We start from the raw sequence: 9,196 nt of genomic DNA, 5'->3' as shown, positions 1-9,196 counted from the left end.
AGCAGGGAAACCTCTTTAATAAATTGTGCTGGCAAAACTGGATGGCTACATGCAAAAAAGTAGGCTCAGATCTCTGCCTAAGCCATGCACAAAAGTAAGATCAAAATGGATTAACGACCTCAACATCAGACGAGAATCCATAAAGTTCATTGAAGACAAAGTTGGTAAAACCCTTCATGATATTGAAGCTAATGGTATCTTCAAAGATGTCACGCCACTGGCCAAGCAAGTGAAAACAGAGATAGACAAATGGGACTATCTTAAACTAAGAAGCTTCTGCATCTCAAAAGAAAAAGTGACCAAAATACAAAGACAGTCTACAGAATGGGAAAGGATATTCGCCAAATACACATCTGACAAGGGGTTGATAACAAGGATATGCAAAGTACTAGTTGAACTCCACAAGAAGAAAACACCCAACCCCATCAAAAAATGGGGCAAGGAAATGAACAGAAACTTTCGCAAAGAAGAAATCTGAATGGCTAAAAGGCACATGAGAAAATGCTGTACATCACTAATCATCAGGGAGATGCAGATCAAAACAACAATGAGATATCATTTCACACCACAGAGACTGGCCCACATCCAAAAGAACAAAAGCAACCAGTGTTGGCGCGGATGTGGCGAGAAAGGGACCCTCCTTCACTGCTGGTTGCAATGCCGACTGGTCCAACCCTTTTGAAAACAGTATGGACAATTCTCAAAAAGTTAGAATTTGATCTCCCATTTGACTGAGCATTACCACTCCTGGAAATATATCCCAGAGAGGCAAAAAAAAAAAAGTATAGTCGAAGTGACATCTGCACTTGTTTGTTCATTGCAGCACTCTTTACAATAGCCAGAATCTGGAAAAAACTTGAGTGCCCAAGAACAGATGACTGGTTAAAGAAACTCTGGTACATTTACGCAATGGAGTACTATGTAGCTGTTAGAAAAGATGAAGTCATGAAATTTACATACAATTGGTACTACATGTAAAGCATCATGTTAAGCGAAATGAGTCAAAGAACGGGATAGACACAGAAAGATTGCATTCATCTGGGGAACATAAAGTAACAAAATGGGAGACTAACACCCAGGAATGGGCGAGATTAGTACCAGAAATTTTGCTCCATGATTTGGAGGCCGGCCACATGTGCTAGGGGAAAAGGACGCTCAGATAAAGAAGGGAGCACCAAATAAAAGGTGTTGGGAGGATCCTCCCAGGATGGGAGAAGCATGCTGAAAGTAGAATATAGACCAAACATGGTTGCCACTCAATGCCTCTCTTGCAAACCACAGGACCCAAAAAGAGAGAGAGATAACAAAAGGGAATGCCCTGCCACAGAGGCAGGGTGGGATGGGGGGACGGGGGGTGGGAGGGATGCTGGGACCCATGGTGGTGGAGGATGGGCACTGGTGGAGGGTTGGGTACTTGATCATTGTATAACTGAAACCCAAGCACGAAAATTTGTAAGTCTATAACTGTACCTCATGGTGTTTCATTAATAAAAAATAAAATACTTTAAAAAATGCATGTCTCACAAACATCTCTAAAAGTTTAGTTTGTCCTGGTCATTAAAAAAATTCTCCTGCTCAAACAGAGAGATACAAGCTCTAAACTAAATCAATAAAAGATGCAGTTCTATTACACTGAACTTAGAATACAAATTTAGTGCTTGTCTTAGCCCCTTAACATTGGCTGCTATAGGGGCCAGGATGATAGTGCAGTGGGTGGGCACTTGCCTTGCACACAGAAGACCCAGGTTTGATCCCTGGCATCCCATATGGTCCCCCAAGTGCCTCCAAGTGATTCCTGAATGCAAGCCAGGAATAACTCCTGAGCATCTCTGGAGATATAGAGCAGCAGGAAAGGTGCTTGCATATGCAGCCGACCTGGATTCAATCTGAGCATCCCATATGGTTCCCTGAACACCTCTATGAGTGATTCCTGAGTGCAGAGTCAGGAGTAACTTCTGATCATCGTCGGTGAGGCCCTAAAACAAAACAAGCAAGAATTAAAAAACAATTCTACTATTAAAGTAATTCTACTTTATTGGTCATTTTTAAAAGACAGAGTTGAAGAAAGGAAGTCAGCAAAAATGCAAATCTGTTTGGGCAAAAAGAAAAAAATTGACTTGAATATAATTATATGAGTAACATTGAAAACTGCAGCAAGATAGGAGCTATACATCTTAGAAACTTGTTAGTGATTTGGTGATTAACAGGTAAGAATTTTCAAAATTAACTTTGGAAACGTCTTGAGGTTAATATGAAATTAATTAATGGAATTGATAATTTTATATTTTTAGCATATGTCCCATTGCTATAAACTCTAAGTGCTGAGTTAAAGGCTGTAATTAGAATTTGAAACATAGACAAAAATCTTATCCCTCTTTGAGCTTACCTTCTAATGGAAGTAGTAATGGAGAAGAGGTCATCACAGCAGATTTGTAACTAGGATACCATCATAGAATGCCAGATCTCAACTCCTGGGAGTGATGCAGGCTTTCTGCAGAATTGGTTTCTTGAAAGCATGGGAGTTTGCTTCAAGGTTAATATGGCAGGGGGTAAGAGGACCTGTGAGGTAAGGGGTGCATTAGAGACGTACTGGAGAAAAACATCCTAATATAATGATTTGACTTTAAATTCAAATCATAATATTCTTTATGTCTTTGAACTTATATTATTTAATTCTATATGTCTTTAAATTTATGATGGCTACTTGCAAATGAGAATTCTACTGCCCCAGTTCATTCTCTACTATATTCTTTTTCCTGAGAACTGCCTTGTAATTTCATACTTCTCAAACCTCTCCAACTATCTCCACAATGAGAAAATTGAAGCATTCATCTCACACAGAAGTCATCCAGAAACCTGCACTTGTCCCCATGTTCTTGTCTTCCCTTTAGGAATGAACTGTTCCTGCTGCAATTTGGAAATACATTATTTATGAATAAAAGTCATCCCCTTGTAGCTGCCAGGGATCCATCCTGCAGACACTTATCTCTTCCTCTTGCATCATAATCAATGTCTTCCTCTCTTCTGACTCATACTTATAACACTCATAATCTGCATCTCCCAGCAATTACGAAACACTATCCCTTTATCCCGTAGCATACTCTAGGGCCCCTATATCTGTACCTCTTCTCAGTGAAGTTGTTCAAGGGGCTACTCTACAGTCATGGTCACCACTGCCTCATGCCACCTCTTCCTCTAGCCCACACTGCATGAAATTCCACTGCCCCTGCTCTGCCATGCTGGCTTTGTCAATGGCACCAGTGGTATCGATGTTACCAAGTCCTGTGGTCACTTCTTAGGCCTCATTTTTCTTCACCTCTTGGCAGCTTTCAACAAAGAAACATTCCCACTTTCTTCCTTTTTGATTACAAAATATTTGTGGGGGGAGGGATGGAGGCTTTTTACTCCAGACTTTTTACTCCAGGCTTTTTACTCTGGGTAAGATGGTGTGGGCAGCACTCCCAGCGATACTCAACCAACCCGGATGGGTGTTCAGCACCCTGCATGCTGATATAGTCCTGTCTGGATCCAGCAGTGCTGGAGATCAAGGATCTGGTGACCCTGTGGTATAAGGGGTCGAATTCCATTCCCTGTGCATGCAAGGTGTGAGCTCCACTCCCTTGAGCTGTTTCCCCACTTCCATAATTGGGTGTTTTGGTGGGGTATGGACAGGTGGGTTGGGGGGGAATGACTCTTTATGGACTTAAAATATTATGGAATTTCATAAGTTTCAGGCTGGAGCGATAGCACAGTGGTAGGGCGTTTGCCTTGAGTGCAGCCAGCCTGGCCGAGCCAGGTTCGATTCCTCTGCTCCTCTCAGAGAGCCTGACAAGCTACCAAGAGTATCTCGCTGCAGGGCAAAGCCTGGCAAGCTCTCCGTGACGTATTCAATATGCCAAACACAGTAACAACAAGTCTCATGATGGAGACGTTACTGGGCCTGCTCAAGCAAATCAATGAACAACAGGAGGATAGTGCTAGTGCTTCATAAGTTTAGGTTTACATTTCCTCTCTATGTGTAACCATCATCACCTCACCAAGGTCCCTTTTGTTCATTCCTCCCACCATAGTTTTCAGAGTGTAGGAAAACTCTGTATACTCTTTTTTTTCCTTCTTTTTGGGTTATACCCAGTGATGCACAGAGGTTTCTCCTTGCTTTACACTCAGAAATTACTCCTGGCAGTGCTCAGGGTACCATATGGGATGCTGGGATTCCTTGAACCCAAGTCGGCCATGTGCAAGGCAAACGCCCTGCCTGCTATACTATCACTCCAGCCCCTCTGCATCCTCTAACCACTCTCCTGGCTTGCTTCTGGGCACCTTTCCTTTGGTTTTCCCTATCCCTCCCCAGTTTCCCCTGTTTACTGCTCCTCCTCCCTCTGCCCTCCTGTGACTTTTCCCTTCTTTCTCCACATCATTTTTCCTAAGGGATTTCATTACTGTTGTTAATTTAAGCCAACTTTTATCTACATATTAGACTCTACTCTGGAAACCCATTTTTACCCTCTTAATGTTATCCTGGACTGGAGCAATAGCACAGGGGTAGGGTGTTTGCTTCGCATATGTCTTGGAGAATGCCAGGGCCTATGCCTGCCCCTCTTGGAGAGCCCAGCAAACTACTGAGAGTATCTTGCCCACATGGCAAAGCCTGGCAAGTTCCCCATGACGTATTTGATAAGCCAAACACAGTATCAACAATTCTTCCAATGGAGATGTTACTGGGCCCGCTCGAGCAAATCTATGAACAACAGGAGGACAGTGACAGTGACAATTCTATGTTAATATGTTCTCTTTGTAAGCCTCTTATATTAAGTATGAGCAAAACAAAACATGTTATCATTCAAGGTTCCTGTTTCTTTCATTCATACTAATGATCTCTAATTTCTTGATCATGTTTTTCATCTTTCAGCCAAAACTTTGTCATCCTTGATTTCTTCATTCACTTTATTACCCTCTCCTTGTACCCAGAGTTCAGAAGGACCCAAGAACTTGAAAATATGTCTTGTCTGTGTCTGCTTTTCTTATTTGTCAGTAATATTTTTAGCAACAACACATATGTGGGGTTTTTGTTTGTTTTGTTTTGGGGGGTTGTTTGTTTTTGGGGACCACACTCAGCAATGCTCAGAACTTACTCCTGGTTCTGCACTCAGGAATTACTCCTAACAATGCTTGGGGGACCATATGGGATGCCAGGGCTCAAACACCCTATCTGCTGTACTCTCACCCCATACTTTCATCCTGGCCCAATTTGTTGAATCCTCATTGTATGCTGGGAAAGTGGGGAGAGGACACGAAGGATACTGGCAAAGAGAAATAATGGTGATGTCTGAGGGGCCAGAGTGAGGAGAAATAAAAAGCTGGGGCAATGGAAAGACAGGAAGTTGGAAAGGAAGTCAGGCGAATTCTCTCAAAGAGATTAAACTTTGTCCTTGGAGATATGAGGATTCATTAAGTAGGTTTGCAGGAAAATAAAATAATTAATAATTGATTTATATAAACAATCCTGTTCAAGTCCTTTTTTTCTTAACCTCTGGTTACCTTTACAATTCAAACCTATATGATTTCTGAGCCTGAATTTTATACATAGGTAATTAGCTTTTATAAAGTATGTTTCCTTAATTTCAAAAGAATTTACTTAATCTAAGAAAATAATATTAAAAAGTATCTTTGATCTAATGCTCATAAATATTATTCTCACATTTTTATCACTGACAGTAATTTAGTACAGAAAAAAATGTTTCCATAATTCTTTTCTCCTTTAAGAGCCAATTATTTTCAACCAACAGCCAAAAATTTATCTAAAATCTTCCTTGTTTTCAAAAGCCAATTCTTTCATTGACTTTAATACTTTATGTTCCTTGATTTGACTGATTATTTGTCCATTACGTAATCCTGTCAATATTTGTTCTTAAAGGTGTCTTCAGCTTACTTATTTATTTTGTTTGACTCTTTAGAACACATTCTTATAGTCCAGTTTCATACTTTGGAGGGCATCAGAAACACAGTGTACTCTTTTTTTTAAAAAAAATATGCATATGCTATATAATAACACAAAATGCCGTAGGAATTTTACTTCCATTGACGTATACTAAAATTGGTTTTGTTATATGTGATTTTGCTTAAAATCAGGAACTTATGGACGATGTTAAATGAGAATTTTCTATGTGGCTCTTCTCTGTCACTTCTTCCACTCACTTTCTCATGCCTTGTTTTCCTGCTCTCTCTCAGTGGTTGAGAATTCAATTTAAATGGAAATTCTTTTTGTTTGTTTATTTGGTGATCTTTGGGTCACACCTGGCTATGCCTGGGGGTTACTCCTGGATTGGAGCTCAGAGTTGTGCTCAACAATATTCTGGGTACCATGTGGTGCCAAGATGGAACTAGGGTTCCCACATGCAGTGGAAACTCTCCAGTACTTTGACCCTTCTTCACCCTTAAATAAGACTCAAGACCTCACTTTCAGGGTTTCTGATCATTAGTAAGATGTATAAACCAGCTTCAAAGTGGTTGTATTGCAGATGGTTTGAGAGAACTACACAAAAAACACTACTTTAGGAAAATCCTCCCCACAACTACCTTATAAATGTATTTCCAATCCCTATGAGACCCTATTCTTCATTAAAATGTCCATTGATCTACACGAATCCCTTAATAGTAAGTAGAATCCTGAGATTCTCTGTACTCAAGGATGTTTTTTGTAATTAAGGTTGATTTTGACCTTTGAAATCAATTACTGTAATTTTTATAGTATGTGGGGAAACAACATTTTAATTGAAGTGTATCTGAATGCTTTTAATAATATGATTCTATTGCATATGATCCACCAAAAGGGAACTTATCACTCAAGATGTTTAGCACATAAAACAAAGCCAGTTCGCATCCAGAAATCCGTGTTTCTAAACCAGTCCTTGCCAAAATGCCCAATTGTTCAAATCACTTTATACCTCTGTGCTTTGAGATTTCTATTTAAATGTGGGAAATATTTAATCCTGTATATAGTTACACAGTACTCAGAGGTCCTCAGATCAAAGTAAAATAAAATTCAAAGAAAACGTCAGTAGTCCAAATACATTAGAATAGTTTGGATAGAATTGTGAGGTTTTCCGGCTACAAAACATAAATTTATAGGTTCACAAATCACCCTCAGCCTGTGTTTGAGGGCAGATGTTAGGGACAAAATAGGATTTATTTTCATTCAGTCACTATTCTAAAGAATGCAAATTCATCTACCTAGTCATTAGTGGCTTCAATTATTAAACAATGACCAGACTCTCCCACCTTCTCATCCTCCTTCAGCTTCTGAGTCAGAGGAAGCAGTTTCCAGGCTCTGTGTTTAGACCATGCACAGCCGAAGAACTGGGAAGGGATATCTTACTCTGTCAGCAGCTACTTGGCTTAACTCCCATCAACTCCAAAATGATTCCCTCCTCACTTTCAAGTCTGCTCAAATGAAGATACATTGAAACAATCATTTTGACTCACCATAAAGCATTGATTAAATGTACTACTTTTGGCAAGTTAACCAAAATGACACTAAAGTGTGTGGGGGAGTGTTATAGGGTCATAGAAAAGGTGGTGTAAATACATGTAAAAGAGAATAGAAAAAAGCAAGTAGAGATTATTTGCCAAGAATCTAACTCATGCATCTATTGAGCAAATATTTATTAGCATTACACCATTATTTATTGCAGTACTTAGTACAATAGCTAAGGTATGGAATCAACTTAGGTGTCCAAGACAGATGAATGGGTTGTGATTTATGGATTAAGATGCGGTATATATACACAGTAGAATACCATGAAACTGCAAGGAAAGATAAAAATCATTCAATTTGCAGCAAGCTGATTGGAACTTGAAGGTATCATGTTGAGTGAAGTAAGCCAGAACAAGACAGACAAACACAGGTGATCGCACTTATCTGTGGCATATAGAATAACTGGATGAGGATGAGAAAGTATAATAAAGAAGAGATGCCTTGATCAGCCTTGATTCTAGAGTATAGAGAGAAAGACTGAGAAGGAAATAAATCAAGGGTCAGGGCAGGAAGAAGATGAAAAAGAGAAGTCATGTAAGAACAGGGTTCAGGGGCTTTGGTTATACCAGTGATGTGGCAGAGTGGTTTTGTTATATATCCAAAGCACAGATTCCACAACACTGAAAACATAAGGTCTACACTACAATCACAGAACTTTGAGATGTGCCTGTCAAGGTATAGGTGGCCGGGAGAAGGGTGGGCTAGGGATAGGCAGAAAGCAACATGAGAACACTGGTGGGGGGAAATTCATACTAGTGGTGGGATGGGTGTTGGAATATTGTATGTTCAACCCCAACTATCAATAACTTTGTCAATAACAGTTTTATAATTAAATATTAAAATTTAAAAAATATTAGCAGTTTCCATGCAAGGCAGCATTAAAAACTATATATGGTTTGATAAATATTATTTTCAATCTGACAGAATAGTATGGTCTTGATAATACAAAAACACTAAGAATACATTATGTTTCATGTTTGCTATATTAAACCTCATATTTTTAAAGTTAAAATATGTCTTTAATACATATCTTTAGCAAAGATTTTTCTTTGGAGGCCCAATCTGTGCTGGGGGCTACTTACAGTTCAATACTCAGAGGGCTCACCCAGTGGTGCTCAGGGGATCAAGCAGTGTCCAAGATGGAACCCAGGGTTCCCACATGCAAAGCATGCACCCCAGTCCTCTAAGCCATCTGTCTCTTCCTAAGGGTGTTTTCTGTAAAAACTGTTAATAACTTTATAAGTCTTTTTGTTTTGTTTTATCAGGGGAGTCACCCCTGGGTGTGCTTGGGCTTACTCCTGATTCTGTGCACAGTGATCGCTACTGGTAGTGTTCAGGGGGCCACAGACAGTTCTGGGGATAGAAACTGGATCAGCTGCATGCAAGGTAAGTGTCCCACTGTACTATCTTTTGGTCCACATTCATAAGTTTTATAACTGATGATACCATAAAATATAGAAAGAACTTGGCAAAAAGCAGAAAATTGGTTAAAAGCAGAAAATTATAAAGAACTCCCTGAAATTGCATCATTCAAGTCCATACAAACTGTCCACTTTTCCAGGTGTATGCATGTCTGAACCATTCCAGGGTAAGAACCCTCTTTTATCTCCAGTATCTAAGCCAATGCATAACATCTTTGGAAGTTCATTAAAGAATGGGAGC

The sequence above is a fragment of the Sorex fumeus genome, unplaced genomic scaffold (assembly GCF_029834395.1).
Source record: "Sorex fumeus unplaced genomic scaffold, SorFum_2.1 ptg000061l, whole genome shotgun sequence".
Classification (NCBI taxonomy): domain Eukaryota; kingdom Metazoa; phylum Chordata; class Mammalia; order Eulipotyphla; family Soricidae; genus Sorex; species Sorex fumeus.
This window is presented reverse-complemented; position numbering follows the sequence as displayed.